Genomic DNA, 20,402 nt, shown 5'->3' with positions numbered 1-20,402 from the left:
CGGGGCACGAACTCGTGTCCCCCGCATCGGCAGGTGGACTCCCAACCACTGCGCCACCAGGGAAGCCCTGTTGGAAGAGTTTTGATCACAGTTTCAATTTCAGTGCTTGTGATTCATCTGTTCATATTTTCTATTTCTTTCTGGTTTAGTCATGGAATGTTGTACTTTTGTAAGAATTTGTCAATTTCTTCCAGGTTGTCCATTTTATTGGCATATAGTTGCTTGTAGTACTCTCTCATGATCTTTTGTATTTCGGCAGTGTCAGTTGTTACTTCTCCTTTTTTCATTACTAATTCTGTTGATTTGAGTCTTCTCCCTTTTTTTCTTGATTTGTCTGCCTAAGGGTTTATCAATTTTGTTCACCTTCTCAAAGAACCAGCTTTTAGTTTTATTGATCTTTGCTATTGTTTCCTTCATTTCTTTTCATTTATTTCTGATCTGATCTTTATGATTTCTTTCATTCTGCTAACTTGGAATTTTTTTTGTTCTTCTTTCTCTTGTTGCTTTAGTTGTAAGGTTAGGTTGTTTATTTGAGACTTTTTAGTTTCTTTAGGTAGGATTGTATTGCTATAAACTTCCCTCTTGGAACTGCTTTTGCTGCGGCCCATAGGTTTTGGGTCATCGTGGGTTTTTTTTGTGTGTGTGTGATATGCGGGCCTCTCACTGTTGTGGCCTCTCCCGTTGTGGAGCACAGGCTCCGGACGCGCAGGCTCAGAAGCCATGGCTCATGGGCCCAGCTGCTCCGCGGCATGTGGGATCTTCCCAGACCAGGGCATGAACCCGTGTCCCCTGCGTTGGCAGGCAGACTCTCAACCACTGCTCCACCAGGGAAGCCCAGGTCATCGTGTTTTCACTGTCATTTTTTCTAGGTATGTTTTCATTTCCACTTTGATTTCTTCAGTGATCTCTTGGTTATTTAGTAGTGTATCGTTTAGCCTCTGTGTGTGTAATTTTTACAGTATTTTTCCTGTAATTCATATCTAGTCTCATAGCATTGTGGTTGGAAAAGATACTTGATATGACTTCAGTTTTCTTATATTTACCAAGGCTTGATTTGTGACCCAAGATGTGGTCTAACCTGGAGAATATTCCATGAGCACTTGAGAAGAAAGTGTTTTCTGTTGTTTTTGGATGGAATGTCCTCTAAATATCAGTGAAGTCCATCTGGTTTAATGTGTCATTTAAAGCTTGTGTTTACTTATTTATTTTCATTTTGGATGATCTGTCCATTGGTGAAAGTGGGGTGTTGAAGTCCCCTACTATGATTGTGTTACTGTCGATTTCCCCTTTCATGGCTGTTAACATTTGCCTTATGTATTGAGGTGCTCCTATGTTGGGTGCATATACATTTATAATTGTTATATCTTCTTCTTGGATTGATCTCTTGATCATTATGTAGTGTCCTTCTTTGTCTCTTGTAATCCGTCTTTCTTTTAAAGTCTGTTTTGTCTGATATGAGAATTGCCACTCCAGCTTTCTTTTGGTTTCCATTTGCATGGAATATCTTTTTCCATCCCTTCACTTTCAGTCTGTATGTTTCCCTAGGTCTGAAGTGGGTCTCTTGTAGAAAGCATATATACAGGTCTTGTTTCTATATCCATTCAGCCAGTCTGTGTCTTTTGGCTGGAGCATTTCATCCATTTACACGTAAGGTTTATTGATATGTATGTTCCTATTACCATATTCTTACTTGGTTTTGTTGATTGGGTTTGTTTTTTTGGGTCTTTTCCTTCTCTTGTGTTTCCTGCCTAGACAAGTTCCTTTAGCATTTGTTGTAAAGCTGTTTTGGTGGAGCTGTATTCTCTTAACTTTTGCTTGTCTGTAAAGGTTTTAATTTCTCTGTCAAATCTGAATGAGATCCTTGCTGGGTAGAGTAATCTTGGTTGTAGGTTCTTCCCTTTCATCACTTTATATATATCCTGCCACTCCCTTCAGACTTGCAGAGTTTCTGCTGAAAGATCAGCTGTTAACCTTATGGGGATTCCCTTGTATATTATTTGTTGCTTTTCCCTTGTTGCTTTTAATATTTTTTCTTTGTATTTAATTTTCCATAGTTTGATTAATATGTGTCTTGGCGTGTTTCTCCTTGTATTTGTCCTGTATGGGACACTGTGCTTCCTGGATTTGTTTGACTATTTTCTTTCCCATGTTAAGGAAGTTTTCGACTATAATCTCTTCAAATATTTTCTCAGACCCTTTCTTTTTCTCTTCTACTTCTGGGACCTTTGAAATCCAAATGTTGGTTCATTTAATGTTGTCCCAGAGGTCTCTGAGACTGTCCTCAATTCTTTTCATTTTTTTTTCTTTATTCTGCTCTGTGGCAGTTATTTCCACTATTTTATCTTCCAGGTCACTTATCCACTCTTCTGCCCCAGTTATTCTGCTATTGATTCCTTCCAGAGCATGTTTAATTTCATTTATTTTGTTGTTCATCATGTTTGTTTGCCCTTTAGTTCTAGGTCTTTGTTAAACATTTCTTGTATTTTCTCCATTCTATTTCTGAGATTTTTGGATCATCTTTCCTGTCATTACTCTGAATTCTTTTTCAGGTAGACTGCCTATTTCCTCTTCATTTGTTTGGTCTGGTGGGTTTTTTACCTTGCTCCTTCATCTGCTGCATACTTCTCTGTCTTCTCATTTTGTTTAACTTACTCTGTTTGGTGTCTCCTTTTTGCAGACTGCAGGTTCGTAGTTCCCACTGTCTTTGGTGTTTTCCCCCAGAGGTTGAGGTTGGTTCAGTGGCTTGTGTAGGCTTCCTGATGGAGGGGACTGGTGCCTGTGTTCTTGGTAGGTGGGGTGGATCTTGTCCTTCTGGTGGGCTGGGCCATGTGCAGTGGTGTGTTTGAGGTGTCTGTGAACTTGTATGATTTTAGGCAGCCTCTCTGCTCATGGGTGCGGCTGTGTTCCTGTCTTGGTAGTTGTTTGACCTGGGGTGTCCAACACTGGAGCTTGATGGCCATTGGGTGGAGCTGGATCTTAGCGTTTAGACAGAGATCTCTGGGAGAGCTGTCACCAATTGATATTACGTGGGTCTGGGAGGTCTCTCGTGGTCCAATGTCCTGGACATGGCTCTCCCATCTCTGAGGCTTAGGCCCGAGACCTGGCCAAAGCACCAAGACCCTGCCAGCCACACGGCTTGTATGAAAAAGAAGAAAAAACAAAAACAGAAAAACAACAAATAACGCCGAACAGATAGAACCCCATACCAAATGGTAAAAGCAAAACTAAACAGACAACATCATACAAAGAAAGATACATACACACACTTGTAAAAAGGAAAACAAACAGCAACAATAACAAAAAACTAAAACAAACAAACAAAATAAATGAACAGACAGAACCCTAGGACAAATGGTAAAAGCAAACCTAGACAGACTGAATCACACAGACACATACACACTCACAAAAAGAGAAAAAAGGAAAAATAAAATAAAATAAAAAAACAAAGAAAGCAACCAAGCCAATAGACAAATCCACCAATGATAAGAAGCACTAAAAACTAAGATAAACCTAAAACCAAAAACAAAGCAGACACAGAAGGCAACCCCCAAGTCTCCCATTGCTTCCACAGTCCACTGCCTGAAGTTTGTGAACATTTGTTTTCTGTTCAGGTATTCCACAGATGCAGGGTTTATCAGGTTGGTTGTGGGGATTTAATCTGCTGCTCCTGAGCTGCCCAGAGAAGTTCCCTTTCTCTTCTTTGTTTGCACAGCTCCTGGGGTTCAGCTGTGGTTTTGGCCTGGCCTCTGCGAGTAGGTCGCCCTCAGGTATCTGTTCCCTGCCCAGACAGGAAGGGGTTAACGCAGCAGCTGATTAGGGCTCTCTTGCTCACTCAGGCTGCAAAGAAGGAAGGGTACGGTAATCATAATTGGAATGCAGGGCGAGCCTGCAGTGGCAGAGTTCAGCGTGACATAGCAACAGCCTGAGGTACACTGTGTGTTCTCCCAGGGAAGTTGTCCATGGATCATGGGACCCTGGCAGTAGCATGCTGCACAGGCTCCTGGGTGGGTGTGGGTAGTGACCTGCACTTGCACACAGGATTCTTGTTGGCAGTGGTGGCAGCATTAGCAGTTCATGCCCGTCTCTGGGGTCTGAGCTGATAGCCATGGCTTGTGCCTGTCTCTGGAGCTCGCTTAGGCAGTGCTCTGCCTTCTGTGGGCACACGGAGCAGGAATCCCCTCTCTGCGCAGCCCAAAACAATGGTCTCTTGCCTCTCCGGCAGGTCCAGACTTTTTCCCAGACTCCCTCCCAGCTACCTGTGGTTCAGTAGCCCCCTTCAGGCTGTCTTTACGCAGCCAACCCCAGTCCTCTCCCTGGGATCTGATCTCTGAAGCCCGAGCCTCAGCTCACATCCCCCATCTGCCCCGGTGGGTGAGCAGACAAGCCTCTCAGGCTGGTGAGTGCTGGTCGGTACTGATCCTCTTTGCGGAAATCTCTCTGCTTTGCCCTCTGCACCCCTATTGCTATGCTCTCCTCTGTGGCTCTGAAGTTCCCCCCATCCCATCTCTGCCAGTGAAGGGGCTTCCTAGTGTGTGGAAACTTCTCCTCCTATACAGCTCCCTCCCAGAGGTGCAGGTCCTCTCCCTATTCTTTTGTCTCTGTTTTTTCTTTTGCCTTACTCAGGTATGTGGGGATTTTCTTTCCTTTTGGGAAGTCTGAGGTCTTCTGCCAGCATTCAGTAGGTGTTCCGTAGGAGTTGTTCCACATGTAGATGTATTTCTGATGTATTTGTGGGGAGGAAGGTGATCTCCACGTCTTATTCCTCCGCATCTTGAAGGTCTCCTGGATTAGTCTTTATGGAAGGTAATACTGAGATGGCAAAGTACTCTGCCTGTTGAAGTGACTCTCTCAACTGGCCATTGAGATTCTCACATTGTTTCATTGCCTTTCTCAGAATCTACGGTCTCAGTTTTTATTCTCATGATCGTCTCTGCCACATTTTCCACTGTTTTTGTAAGAATGCATTTCCAAAATAAAATTTAAGCGACATCAGTGTTTAAGAGAGAACACACTCAGAGATGGACAGAGCCTGACTGATGACAATCTATGTCCCAATTTCTAAACCTTAAAAATAAGTTGCTTATGGCAAAAGGCCAAGTGTTTTCGAACTTACTTTGCATACTCTTGTATGTTTTCAGGTCTTACCCTTAGAAGCAGCAATTAGGCATTTTATTTACAAATTATGTGAATATTTCTCTTATCATTGGACAGCCAAAAAAAAAGAATCTCAGAGGCTTTGAGTGAGGGACAGACACGCTGATTTGAGTCCTGGCTCTGTCACGCATTGACTGCTTTATTTTGCATATATTTTTAACCATTCTGAGCTTCAGTTTCCTTACCTGTGAAATGATTATTTACTAGCACTTACCTTATAGGGTTGTTTAAAGATTAGAATATTGGAATTCATTAAACAAAATACTATATTCATATTAGAATAGTTGGGCAGTCCTCAAATGTTTATTGAGTTTATTGTAAGACTAGCACTTAATCCTTTAATTGAAATACATAACCAGCAGAGTTATTGGAAACTGAATCAGTTAAGAGAGTAATGCGGCCTATGAAATATATGTACCATTCTGCAAAGTCTTGGTTGTGACGTGAAAGCTGAAGAAATCAATGATAAATACTGCACATTCTAAGGAAAGGTGTGAAGCTCGTCTGTACAGGACTAACCTTTCTCTTCTAGTGTGTAGAACAGAATTCTAGACTTTTGAAGAAAGAGAGTGAGGATATGTTTATTAACATAGCTCTATGATTGAGATATAATTCACATAATATACAATTCATCAGAGTAAAGTGTACAATCCAGTGTCTTTTAATATATTCACAGAGTTGAGAAACCATTACAAGAATCAATGTTAAAACATTTTCATTACCTACAAAAGAAACTCTTCACCCCTTAGCCATCACCTCCTTCTCACCTCCCAGTCCTAGGCAACCACTAATCTAGTTTTTGTCTCTATAGATTTGCCTGTTTTGGATGTTTCATACAAATGGAATCATACAATTTGTTTGTCGTTTGTGACTACCTTCTTTCACTTAGCATAATGTTTTCAAGTTTCATCCACATTGTAGCATGTATCAGTACCTCTTTTTATTGCCTAATAATACTCCAATATATAGATATACTGTATTTTATTTAGCCATTCATGAGTTGATGGATCTTTGGGTTAGTTTTACTTTTTGCTATTATGACTAGTGGTGCTATAAATATTTGCATACAAATTTTTGTGTGCACATATGTTTTTATTTCTCTGACGTGTATACCTAGGAGTGCAATTGCTGCTTAGTATAGTAACTCTGTATTTAATCTTTTGAGGAACTGCCAGACTGTTTTCAACAGTGTCTGAACCATTTTTCACTTTCACTAGCAATGTATGAGGGTTCCAATTCTTCCATACCCCAGCCAACACTTGTTATTAGCTACCCTATGATAGCCATCCTAGTAGGTGTGAAGTGGTATCTCATTTTAGTTTTGATATACATTTCCAAGATGGCTAACGATGTTGAGTATCTTTCCATGTGCTTAGGAGTCATTTATATATCTTCTTTGGAGAGCTGTCTATTCAGATTTCTTGCCTATTTTTAAATTCAGTTTTCATTTGTAGTAAAAGAAAGTTTGCGTTGTTCTTAGTTTCCCCCAGCCATGTGAAAGTTTCAAAAGAATGATACACAGAGATTGAAGGTGTCTGCCAGGAGAAAAGACTGACATATCATTCCCCCACTTCTGAAACTTCCAGGTCCAGAACCAACATTGAGTTGGAAAAGAGCCTGGAGCGAGAGCTATGTTAAGAGTAACTTTTACTTTCAGAGTTTGAGGGGCATTGTGGCTGAGTTTTCCTACGGGCCACCTGGATACCTGAACTGTTGATGGCTAGAGCCACTTAGAAAGGACCCTGCACATGAGTGTTGCCTTCCAGGGTGTTATGGTCTGAAGATTTGTATCCACCCAAAATTCGTATGTTGAAATCCTAATGCCCAGTGTAAGAGTATTAGGAGGGCCTTTGGGAGCTGATAAGGTCATGAGGGTAGAGCCTTCATCAATGAGATTAGTGCCCTTATCAAAGAGGTCAGGAGAGTTCCCTTGCCCCTTCCATTGTGTAAGGATAAAATGAGAAGTCTGCAACCCAGAAGAGGGCTCTTGCCCAACCATGTTGTTACCCTGATCTTAGACTTCTTAGCTTCCAGAACTGTGAGAAATAAATTTCTGTTGTTTATAAGCCATGGATCCTAAGATACTTTGTTTCAGCAGCCTGAATGACTAAGATACAGGGGCAGGAGTCATAGGATGTAGAACCAAATTAAGAGCTGAGGCAGAATCAGAAGCAGTTAGCCCGAACATGAATTGCCTGTGCAGTGATGGGGTACTACTTACGTCCCTGTCTGGGGATCTCCAGAGTCCCCAAAACAGTCCATGTATAGAGTCTGAAGAGAAAGGACCACATTACATACACACTGATCAAGAAAATCTTTGTCCCTCCCATCTGTCCCCCTCCTCAGACTGCTCCCTACCCTCGTTTTCCCATTTGTTGTACTCAAGTTGCAAGTCCTGCATGGGCTGGGGAGGGGAGAAAGCTTTGAAATGATTCAAGTTTTGATTTAGATTGGATTGGATATTTTCACACCTGAAAATAATACTGTTCTGATAACCCAAAGTGACCACAAAACCACAGGGGACTGCCCAAGATATTTTCCAAGAGAGCAGAAAGGAGATCTAACAGAGAATTTCTTAAAATAGTAGCAGAGAAGAAGAAAACTAATTTTTGATTGTACCCCATCAAGTCTAGCCTGTTTAATATATACACACATGCACACACATATATGTATCTACATATTTTCTCAGTGATGCGTTCTTTCTAGGTTGATGAAATATGTCTAAGCCCTTTGGTCTATACATCATGGTAAATAGGGAAATGGAGTTGTATGGAATTCCCAATCATAGAGCACAGGGCAGTGATGGAGTCAAAGAATAGCATCCAGGTCTATGACTGGCAACTTATAACTGGAGAATGCAACCCTATGGCTTGGAACTCTTTCTAGGGCTGTCAATATTGTCAATGACTCTAAAAATTGATTGTTTAGTTCATATTACGTGATTAAAGATCTGCATTTTCCTGAGAGATCTTTTAGTAACAGTTAATCTAGTAAGTGAAAACATTTAGCATACAAAACGCTTCCTTGAAATAATAGGATATTCAGAAACAATATTCCAAATCCATATTTTAAAATAAACAACATGTTAATTGCAGGAAGCCAACTGTTTGGGTAGCAGACTCCTGGATGCCGGATTGGAGTGACAAGGTGGGTCAGTCCTGGAGAGCCTGAGCCCTGGGTTTTGGTCATGTCAGGCCCAAGATCAAGAGAGAGTGCATGTGCTAAAAAGCTTGGTATAACATTTTAGAGACCCAGAGCACGGAGGCCCTTCACACAAACAGAACAAATCCTTTTCAGTACTTTTAGACCTTAACGAACACGGGGTGATGTATAAAACTCCACCCCCACCATACAGCAAGCCCCCACCCTGCAAACCCCTGAACTCTTTTTCAGCATTTCTTAAATCTGCCCCATTGAACAATCTGCATTCATTGTAACAAATACAATCTCATTGAATTAGATTCTGAAGAGACTTTACAGTAAGAAAAAAAGAGGACTGATCTTGTATTTTCTTTAGTTTAAACAAGGGACAGAGCATAGAAAATGAGAAATCTTGCGCTAGTTAAGTTCACTGAAATGGGTGGGGAGGGATGGAGAAGGGGTGGAAATTGGATAGACTTGTACTGGGTAAGGAATCAATTTCTAGGTGTTCTAGGGATAGAAAACCAGTGTTCATGTCGGTCCTTTAATTGTGTGACTGTTCGGTGTTACTGGGTACATTTTTATTTCCCTGTCACAGTGTGATACATTTTCTTTTAATTTAAATTTCCTTGAATGTAAGATAGGGCTTGGAGTCAGAATCATCAAAATTATAAAGTGGGAGAGGAAAAACACGCCAGTGGCTGTTTACAGATGTAATAAAGATTTGACTAATCTGCGTATTTATAGTTTGTATTAGCTTACTGGCCATCACAGTCTGAGAAAACCTGCCCTATCACCCGGGCGCACACAGTTCATTGCCTAGTATCGTTATGATTATCTATGGTCCCCTCATTACTCACCCATTGTTTCAGTTGTATCAGGAGTAAAAATAATAAGCCATAAGCTTCCCTGCTGCTTAACATAACAACAAATCATTCCCACTTCCAAGCCTGATGTCAGTTATATAAAGCAAATTAGGATCTCACAGACAGATTTTTTCTTCTTTCACCGGGCAGCTGACCTCTCTCCCATGAAGCTGTCGACCCATCAGGTGTTAAATTTAGGAACTTGTTCTTGATTTTCAGGAGATACAAATCCCTAATAACTTAACAAGCAAAACATAGAGTCAGCCTTGAAATACGTCAGCACACAAATTAGCTAGACAAATAAAAATGATTAAAAAAATCTTCAAAATAGCACTTATCATCAGTCTCCCATTCAGAAATAATGAAGGAAGATGGTTTATACAGATTTAATAATAAGACATGACATAAATGTAAATATAACATGTTATGACCTTTCTTGTAAACAATAAGCATTTTGTTCATTATTCAGAGCCTCTTTGTTTACAATGAATGTGGTGATGAATCGAAGTTATGACATAAATTAAATCACAAGTTTATATTATTTTCAAACATAAAATGCAGATATTCTAAGGCAGGTAGCAAAAATGATGAGTTATCCTTGGTCTTTAAATGAGTTATACATATTCAAAAAAAGAACACTAAAGATTCTGTGCAAAGCCAGGATCATATATTACTTTTTCTCTGAACAAAGATAACATTTGTAGAATCCCATTAGCAATAAATCTTTTAGTTTTTTTTCACTTAAAGTCTTATGATCCCAAAGGGAAGAAGAATAATCAGTAAATAGAACTCTGATATCTGTCCAGAATTTAACTGAATTAGAGCTGAATTGACTTGACAGAGAGATCGAGGAAAAAAAATTATCTTTCGAATTCTGATGAATATGTTTCAGTTTTTCTTTAAAGATATCACTCAAATGGAAACAAAAATACCTTGTCATATTTGAAAAACACAGGATGTATAATACATAATCACCAATAATATAAAGTAAATATCCTTGGGCAAATGGTATTCACAGACCATAGAATAGTTTTAAAGAATGTTGAACTATAATATGTTTTTAGAAGTATTATATAAAAAGTACAAATAGTTTAGTATTATGTATTTTTCCTTTCAGTAATTTCAACATCAGAAATTAGATAAAATATTATTTTATAGATTCTCTCTTTTTCTTACTCAACCAATGGTTATACCAGGAAAGAAAAAGCAAAGCAAAACAAGGTGGGAGAGGATTAAAAACATTCTGGAATATTGTACATAATGTATTCAGCAACACATGGTCATTATTGACTGTTTGGAGCACTGCAGTGTCTGGCAGTGAATGTGATTTGGTTATGAGGCCCCTGTGGATTAAGTACCCATTTCCTAGTGCAGTAGAGCTAGGATCTTTCCATCACCTTATTTCTCTGGAACAAAGAGTTTCTGCAAAATGGGCACTACTCCGTGAAAAGGGACTTTTCTTGAGGTGAGAGTTGCCTCATACGATCTCTGCAGAACACCATTTGTTTTCCCTTTAAAAAGTGCATTGTCTGTGAACTTGAATTGAAGAATGCCCCACATTAGCATCCTAGGCTCCCCTGGAAGTTATTAGAAGGTGGTGGGATGCGGAAACAAGAGTACTGCTGGTTGCAACATCAAAGAACAATTCTCTCTCTCAAACCAGTGTCTAGATGGTACCAGAAAAGACAACTTGTGAATTTACTTAAAATTGAAACCAATATTTTATAGACAGTGGTGGGAAATGTTTGGTTAGGACTTTATCTAGATATATAAAATTAAAAATAATGAAAACATTTTAAAAACAAAATTTAGGTTATATAAAAACTATTCTGTAATCTTTAGAACAAATGAAGAATTAACCAAGCCTTAGATCTTTGAATAATCTTTTCCCACAAAAAAGGATCAATTTTGCAAAAATATGCTATGGCTTTATTAAGTTTCAAATGGGTTTTCCGAAATCATTTGGTTTTCAAATTGGTCTTTTTTGAATCTCATCTGCTTTATTTTCCTTTTTTCAGTTTGACCTTGATATGTCCACAGTCTTTGCCTGTGACTTGAGCACATCTCCAATATCACTTTAATAAACTTTATGAAATCCTGCATTTTGAAAAGATATTCAGTTTAACTTTAAAATTTTTATTCTATTTGCATAGGAAATTGTAGACATCATATTTTCAGCAGGATCAAGATGTTGATTCTATGGATTAGAATAGGTGGGATGTTAAATGTAGAGGGAGTTTGACTTAATCTTAAAAGTTGTCAGTTCACTGCTGATAATTTTCATGTAATGACAACTTTTGATTTCCAGTGGATAATATTTTAACTGTTGAGACTCACAAAATGAATAGTCAGATTAGGAATTAGATACCTGTGTCTATTTCACAAGTTATTGGAGATCCAGAGAAAACAATGTAGGTGTTAATAACAGCTAGGTAACTAATATTTTTTAAAAATGTGAACTATGATATAAGCACTTAGCATGTATGGATTTGTGCCTCAGAATTCTTACTGCCCTCTGTAAGAAGGAGGGGTAATTTGACTTCTGTTTGCTTATTTTACTCTTAAATCCCTTAGATTCTTTTACTGAAGATTTGTTGCTCTGTCCATCTATTACACAAGCATATATAATGCTTACTGTCTGTCAGACACTGTGCCGGGCTTTGGAGCTACAAAGATGGATCATGTGTCTCTTTACACAAGGAGCTCAGGATCTAGTAGGAGAAACTTCTGAAGAGACAAGTATAGTACAGTATGATTTAAAAAAATATCTAATGGTTATGATACATTTACGATGTGTCAGGCACTGCACCAGATGCTTTACTTAGACCATTTCATTTGATCCTAACAACCTAGTTGGTGGCTGAATCTAGACCTTCTCAGGCCAAAGCCATGTTCTGTACCATGCTGCTTCCTCACAGTAAGTGAGAAGACAAAGGTTTATGCCCAAGTGCTGTGAGAGCATCCAGGGAGGCCTCTAACCTAGACTGGGGTGCCAGAGGAAAGCTGTCTCAGGGTGTTGTGTGAGCTAGAATGCTGGCGGACAAGCTCACAGACCTTGGCAAGGCAGAGTCAAATGGAGATGTGGTGAAGGGATGAGTTGCATTCTGGAAATTACTCTTTGTTTTCTTCAGTAGTATAAGCATAGTTACAGACCATTTTACAGTATATTCCCTGGAATATAACAACATAATTTCATTTACAATCATGCTTAGTGTTCCTAACACCAGAAAATTCCAAATAAAATCCTATGTCTAATCACTGTCCCCATTTTTGTATAAAAGCTTTCAAAAGCCCGCTACCTCAGGCAGTGTACTTAGGAGGGATTGTTACTCAGCTGATGACTGCAGCTTCTGATTCCTTCTATAATGTATATTTACCCAGAAATGTCACATGGGATTTTGCATCTCTATAATGCTTTTTAGGGCAATGAAAACCCAATAAAATCGGTCAGCTTATTTAATGTTCAAAGTATTTAATAAGGTTTTTTTTTGAATGACCATTTAAATGAGTTTTTTTTCTTTTTTCATTAATTAAGTCACCAGTGCACCAAATAGGTATCAGATAAATGAGTTGATAGGGTCCCCAGTTTAGTTGAAGATGCAATACGGAAAGCACTAATTAGGCAAGCAAGAACTCCAGATAATTAAATAGTGATTAATAGATTTTTGTGCTACCAAAATTAAAAGTAACTAATTGGTTGAAAAACATATTTAAAATAGTGTGCTTGGAACTTACATGTTGAATGTGATTCTGAGGGATACTAAGGTTATGTTGGTTTTGTTAAGAGTGAAAGTTTTATTTTTTTTCTTTACTCGTTTTTCTCTCCCTTCTGACATCTTGTGTCAAAGTGTTCCCCTGTTAATAGTAGAATATAATGGAAGTTTATGCAATTAAATACAGCAAGAGAGTTTATAGACCATTTATCACTGGATATGGGTCATATACTGTGAATTTCAGAAAATAAAAGGGAATTCCATTTGTAGCTCACTCTTGCCTGAAGCTCACCTAATGAAATCTTTCTCACTCATAGAATTAACAGTGTATCCAGCTCCAGCTGAAAAGTGTTTAACATTCTCTGTGCATACTAAGCATGCAAAAGTAGAATAAAACCTTGCATACTTACAGGGGATTTTTGTTGCTTTTTCTTCAGCCCAAATTAGGCAGCTCTTATTCATTTAGTGCATTTGAAAGGAGCTGAACTTTTAAAATTCTGAACTGTCAGTCCCCATCATTTCGTTTGACAGCTGACACTTTGAGAGTGAAGAACACACAAATCATGGGAGTGGAGTGAAATACTGCTAATAAATGCTATTGTTTTTCCTGATGGAAAAGGTGCACCTTAAACAACTGTTTGCAGATCCAACAGGTTTGTTATGATGCAAAATGCATGTTTGGCTGTCACCATTTTTGTTTACTACCTGCAGAGCATAAAATTGCTGATAAAAAAATTGAAGAAACATAAGGCGAGATTCATTAAGAAAAGAACCATGCTTTTCTCCTCCCCAGCCACATTTATCACCCCACCCTCTCATTTTAATGTGATAAACCCTGAGTCTTCCTTCATTAAGGCATGAAACTAGATAAATAATGTATGGTTCTTGAGATAATTACAAGATTTCTGTATTTATGGAAAACAGGAACTCTGAAACATTTGCTTGTCTGCTTGCTAAGCTAGGGAACTTGTGAATATTGGCTCTGCCATTTTGGAATTTCATTTAAGAAGGTCCACGGTAGTTTTAGAAACTTTCTAGCTTTGTTTTCCACCACCAAGCTTCTGAGGCTGAAGTGTTTGTGGGTAAGTTGGAAGCAGCCACCTTCCTGATACAGAAAATCTCAGACCTATTGACCTGACCACACTATACAGAATAACACATCATATTTTATTGAAACCTTCCTTTGTTAACATTAAGATCCATTCAGCAAGAGGATCATTCCTATTTTGTTTTATATGCATTACTATAGAGAAATAAATAAATGGCTTGGGAAATAAAGTGTTTTGCCTACTTCATCGTATATTAACTCTCAAAGCACTTTTACCTCTTAAATATTTAAAAAATATTGCTATTAAACTTAGTGAATATCTTTGACTAACTTACTAAGCCTCAGTAAGATGTCAAGTAGAGTAAAATTAGGTCTGATCCAAGTAGTGAACTAGAAAGGTTATAGTATGGGGTGTGACAGTTAATTTTAGATGTCAACTTGATGGGGCCACAGGGTGCCCAGATTTTTCAAACATTATTCTGGGTGTGTTTGTAAGGTTGTTTTTGGATGAGATTAACATTTGAATCAGTAGACTGAGTAAAGCAGATTTCTCTTCCTAATATGGGTGGGCCTCATCTAATCCGTCGAAGGCCTGAATGGAACAAGAAGTCTGACCCTCCCTTAAGTAAGAGAGAACTCCTCCTGCCTGACTGCTTGATGTGGGATTTTGGTCTTTTTCTGACTTCAGACTCAAACTGAAACGTCGACTCTTATACTATCACCTCTCCTGGTTCTCAGGCCTTTGAACTCAGACTGGAACTATACCATTGGCCACCCTGGCTCTTCAGCTTTCAAATGCAGATCCTGGAACTTCTCAGCTTCCATAATCACATGAGCCAATTCCTTATAATAAATCTCTTTCTATATATGTACATCCTGTTGGTTCTGTTTCTCTGAAGAATGCTGATTAATTCATGGGGTTTAAATTGAGAAAAAAAAAGTACATTAGTATGAAAAAATCAGGAGTGACTGGTATTTCTTTTATCTTTCTACCCAATGACTTTTAGTTTTCAATGCAAATAATAGGAAAAGGAAATTATTTTCAATATTGTTTCTTACTGATGAACTGACAGAGATAACTCACTTAACTGTCTCGACAAGAAACATACGTACATACATATGAAAACATTAAAAAGCTCATTACCACGTGGCCTTGAACAATGTTAACATCTTATACACACATTTATGCATGTATATACAAAATACAGTTGATTGAGAAAGGGGAGAATCCAATAAATTAATTCTAGAGGTATCCTACACATAATGTTTTAGTGCCTCAGTATATCTTGAAACAAGAAAATGCTTTGGACTTTTATGGAAAAGTACCCTTTAAATTCAAGGAAATGTTCACACAAATATTAAGTATGTAATTTACATGGTTTCATAGGAGATATGGAAAGTCTGTGTGCCCCACTGGGAAACTGAAAGTTCCTTCTGGAGAAGCCATTGCTCTGCTTTCTAGTTTCACTGCTGTGACCTCTCCTTCAGGTTTCCCTTGAAATATGTTTAACTTTGAGTCACAGTCTCTACTGTTTGCTTACTCACCTTCTCAAAATCAACAGGTCAGAAGTCAATGGGTACTTTTTAAAATTCATGACTGTCATAGGATGTATGATTCCCAAGACAGCTGTGGCAAATAACCAGTCTTACAGATGGGTAATATCCAGAATGCTATTTGTGGCTAAGGTTTTACTGGAGTTGCCCCTCATGCCCACAAATAGGCAGTTTGCTTGGTTTGTCATTCCCTTCCAGAGGTACTTAGGAGGAGCAGAAGCCCAGAGTGAGCGGTTATGTTCTTCCATGTGAGAGCACAAGTGAATTAAAGTTCCAGTGACTCAAGTCTCAGAGGCAATTACAGAGGTTTTCAGTAGTTAAACCAAGGTAACTTGCAAAGAGCCCAGTTCCACTGCTGACTTGATCTTTAAATCAATATGTTTCCACAGACATTATATATGATGGCATATGTAGGCTGGGAAACAAGGAATTGAGGCCCTGGAACAGATTTAAAGAAGAGAAAGCAACTCTTTATATGTGGCTGGATTTTCAAGTATTATCTAGGGTAAAAGTTTTTTAAAATCTTAAATAACCTGTCACTCTGTAGCAGAGAATGGTTCCAGAGACTTGATTTTGCTCTTACATAGTCACTCCACATAATGTCAGAGACCCCTGAAAGGGTACTTGGGAAGATACATTGCAAATTGTTATGCAATTCCCTATTCCTCTGGCCGGGGAAATTAGGAATTTGGGAGGTTTTTTATGTTGGGTAGAGGAAAGAGGGGGTAAAAATTGACATGGAAATTTATTTTTTTTTAAATTTGTTTACTTTATTTTTTATTTTTGGCTTCGTTGGGTCTCCGTTGCAGTGCACGGGCTCTAGGTCCACGGGCTTCAGTAGTTGTGACACGTGGGCTCAGTAGTTGTGGCACGTGGGTTCTAGGGCGCAGGCTCAGTAGTTGTGGTGCACAGACTTAGTGTCTCTGTGGCAAGTGGGACCTTCCCGGATCAGGGATTGAACCCGTATCCCCTGCATTGGCAGGGGGATTCTTAACCACTGCACCACCAGGGAAGTCCAGGAAATTTATTTTTAAGCATACTAAAACCTGGGCAGTTTTTACTGCATAACCCACATACTGGCTAAAGTAATTTGAAGAAAGGCAGTAGAGAGACTGAACTGATGGCAACAGAGAATAGGTTCTGGAAAATCCCTTTCAATACAATTTGGAGGAGAACATCACTGATCTCCGTTTCTTTCCAATTACAGTGGAAGGCCTGAGGAGCAAGAAGGTCAGACACAGCTGTTGCTAAATGGCCAGTGTAGTTGGTGTGACTATTACATGGATTGTGCACAAGGAAAAACCAGTCAGTAGTGCCCACTGAACCCTGACTGGGACAGAATGCTCATCTTATATATTGAGTCAGCATCTTTGTAATTAGTTCATGTGGTTAAAAGCTTGGGCTTTGGAGGCGACACACCTAGGTTCAAATCCTAGCTCCACAGTTACTAGCTGGGTGCCTGAAAAATTTACTAAATCTCTTTATGTTCAATTTCTTCTCCTGTAAAATGAATTCAATAATGGTAAACCTCTCCTACAAATGAGATTCTGTGGGGGAATCTGCTTAGCAGAGAGGTCCTGGCACTTAGCACGTGCACGATACAGTTTCGATAATTAGTCACAAGAGAAGCTAATACATGGAAGCTGATATGATCATGGTAAACATGCAGTCCAGAAAATCAGAGTTGGCTTCATATAACTGAAACACCCTAGTGGTAGCACATTGGGTTAAAAAAAATAACTTGGATTCATTCTTATTTTCATCACCTGTGAAAACATTGCAGCGGGGAGACATTTTAAATGCTTTCTAAGAGTGGAAGCTGAAACGTTATTATTAAAAGTGGACAAATATAAAATACTGACTATTCTGGGACAAGAGTGATTCACTGAGTGTTCCTCTTACGTGAGCATGGATTGCAATCTTTATAAATTTGACAGAATTGATAACAATACTTGAAAATAAGGCGTCATGAAGACTCATTCTCAAACGCCTTTAGGTTGTGTGAATGAACCCTTTGTCAGTGAAAGAACAAGAAGGATGTCATCTCTCTCTTCCACTCACAAAGCCTAAGGGGGGAAAACCTCAAATATCAGAAACATATGGTTTTAAAGTTCTGTGTCTGAGCCTGCAACATTGCTGGAGTTTTATGTAAAGAGATAAAAATCTGCACGTGGAACTGTCACAAGCTGTTCGGGAGAACAGCGTCCCTGTTGCTAAACCACTGTTGATGCACTTAAACGGATTGCAATGAGAACCACCTGTAAGCCAGACAGGTTTGGGAGTGGTGAAAATCATCAGGGATCCAGGTCAAAATAATGTAAATAAGATGGGTAAAATAACAATGAGTCACATGGTGATGAAAACATAAGAACAAAGAATGCAGAAACAGGTGTGACTTCGTCAGAAGCATGGCAGGAGTGTGTTTCCAAGGGATGAGATTATGACTCACTGCATGGCGGTCTGGAAGATTGGGATTCCTGGATTCATTCACTGTTCATATTACACCAAGCTGGGCATTAAGTGGTCAGGAGACTCCACAGCTTCAGAAAATCTATACGGTATTGAGAAAGAGAGTACCCAACTTTTGAGGTGAAGAGCATCTTGGAACAGATACTTGACTCTTGTTGGAGCATGACATGTTGCAGGGGTTCGGGGTGCACAGATTTGTCAGCTGTTTCATACTTGCCTAGGAATTCCCAAACCTTACCTCATTTTACCCTCATTTGGCAGGCATGGTGAAAGAAGGTTTACCAGCAAAATGTTTTCATGAAGTGTTTCGTCCAAGGTGAATTGTTGAGCCACCATGAAAATAAAGGTAACTAGAGATCGAATGAAATGAAATTGAATCTCTTCTGAGTATTTGGTTCTCAAAAATTCTCGTCTCATCTTTGGCAGACTCACATTAACAAGTTTTCTAGATAGTTATTAAATGTTTGAAGCACCATGGTGGTGGGATGTGATGAGAGAAGTTTCCTAAACCCAAAGAGTTTGAGAGTGGAGAGAAGAAAGGTATGTTAATAATTAACCTTAAAGCAAGCAAAACAAAGTAATAGCCAGGTAGAGAGGGAGGATTGCATAAGGGTTGAGCACATGAGCTCTGTAATCAATGGCCTGGCTCTTCCACTTATTAGCTGCAAGTTTTTTCAGCTCTCTACACCTATCTCCACCTTGGTAAAGCAGCCCCTAAGCTGCTCTGCTGTAATATATCTGCAGCCCTTATCATAATGCGGGGCATATATAGAGTATTCAAAATGGTGGCTATCATGATTAATCATTATAAGTACTATGATTAGGGATATTATGTAAGATTTAATGGCATGTCATTGGATCTGATTTTTGAAAAATTAAGATTTCAACCTTGGGAAGTAGTGCGGTATAGTTAATTAAAATAAAGTGAAAAATATAAAAAAATTGGACTTTGTTAAGATGCTTGGTTCAGTCTCCTATTTCTGGTCAGTTTTTATTGACTTTCTCCTATATGTGAAACACTGGGTATGTCATTTACCCTGTGTGAGCCTCAGTCTCTGGATCAGAAAGTTGAGATGAAAAGCCTATTTTTCATGGTTGCTGCTGTGAGGAAGAAATGTAACAGTGTTTGAGGAAAGCATAATGTGATCTGAAAATTGTTATTTCTCTTACAATTACTACTTTGAGGTGGACAGAAAGGATGGGAGGGCCATTTAGGCTGAGAGACAAGCATGAATTAAAGGCATGGAAGTATAATGACACAGAGTGTTCGGGAAATGACCAGAACACTGGTGTGACTGGAATAAAAGGTGTGGAAAGAAGTACTTGGAATCCTTCAAGGAGGGCCTGAATGCTGGGCTACAGATTTGGGCTTTATTTTACACCCAGTAGGGAGTCAGGGAAGGTTTTGAAAGAGTTTTACGTATTCTGGAAAGATTATCCTACACCCTATTACAGTGGGTTGGAAAAGTGTCCATTGGTACATGATCAGTGATGAGATCATGATCTTAATTTTGTTTTCTCCCTTTTCCTGGTCCTGGCCTGTGTCATTCTTTATGTAGTTCTCAGTCTGAGGTGTACATTGATAATCTTCTATGAAACTTTAGAAATATATTAATGTCTAAGTTTTTCTCCAGACTATAAAGTTAGCATCTGGTTGGTAAGGCTCAGGCCATGCATTCAAAAAATCATTCCTGGTGATGCTGATGTCCAGACAGGATTGAAAACTTCCTTTTGAACTTGCTCTTTACCCAATAGCTCCTTATGATTTAGTGAGGAGGCTATTTAAGTTGCAAGAAATTTCCATACATTATGGTGGTTTACTGTTAAGATATAAGTGGAAATAAGAAAGAGAGGAATCATGACACTGGTTGTGGCTCAGGGAAACCAATGACAGCTGGGCAGTAGGCAGTATGGGACAGAGAGCATGCTTGGTTGCTCGGGTGACTGGATTGAAGTTCACAGATAGGAAGGTGATTCAGGGTTAAGCTGTGTAGCCGAGTGATCAGCAGGGGTCCAGGGATCCCTTCTCATTTTGTGCTGTGAATACGACTCAGCTACTTTCCCAATCCCTGCTATTTCTCTGTGTGAATTTTCACTCTAGCTCTTACTACCAACTCACTGACTCTCTCCTATATCCTCAATGGAAATTCCAGAGAGGGTCAATCAGATTGGTCCAGTTACTCATAGTGGATCATCAGCCTTTGGCCAGGTGCTTTCTCTGTAGTCAAGCCAGTCATGACTGGCTGGCAGGTATCATGGTGAAATGTATGTAGGAATTCCCGCAGAAGGGGCCTGGGCTTCCCAGAAGGGGATTGTTGTATTTATAGCTAACGTTTAGTTAGAACATGCGGCACAGATCTGAGCATTTTACATATGTACTAACTTGTTTAATGTTCATAACTTACATAATTTGTTTTTATTTATATAAATAAAAACAAATATAAGAAACTTTATATA

The 20,402-nt window shown here is 39.0% G+C and overlaps 1 long non-coding RNA gene across 2 annotated transcripts in view; it reads left to right on the top strand.

Annotated features, from left to right (window-relative positions):
* LOC307181879 overlaps positions 1-18,275 on the top strand; it is a 52,309-nt gene extending 34,034 nt beyond the window's left edge. For both annotated transcript variants that reach the window (XR_013827073.1, XR_013827074.1), the window contains 2 exons: positions 8,250-8,301; positions 18,207-18,275. This is a non-coding gene — a long non-coding RNA (uncharacterized lncRNA). The remainder of the gene's footprint in view (positions 1-8,249; positions 8,302-18,206) is intronic.
* Positions 18,276-20,402: the final 2,127 nt, after the last annotated feature.

This window comes from Stenella coeruleoalba (assembly GCF_951394435.1).
Source record: "Stenella coeruleoalba genome assembly, chromosome: 2".
Classification (NCBI taxonomy): Eukaryota; Metazoa; Chordata; class Mammalia; order Artiodactyla; family Delphinidae; genus Stenella; species Stenella coeruleoalba.
The sequence above is the reverse complement of the archived record's forward strand: the minus strand, read 5'-3'. Positions and strand labels throughout refer to the sequence as shown.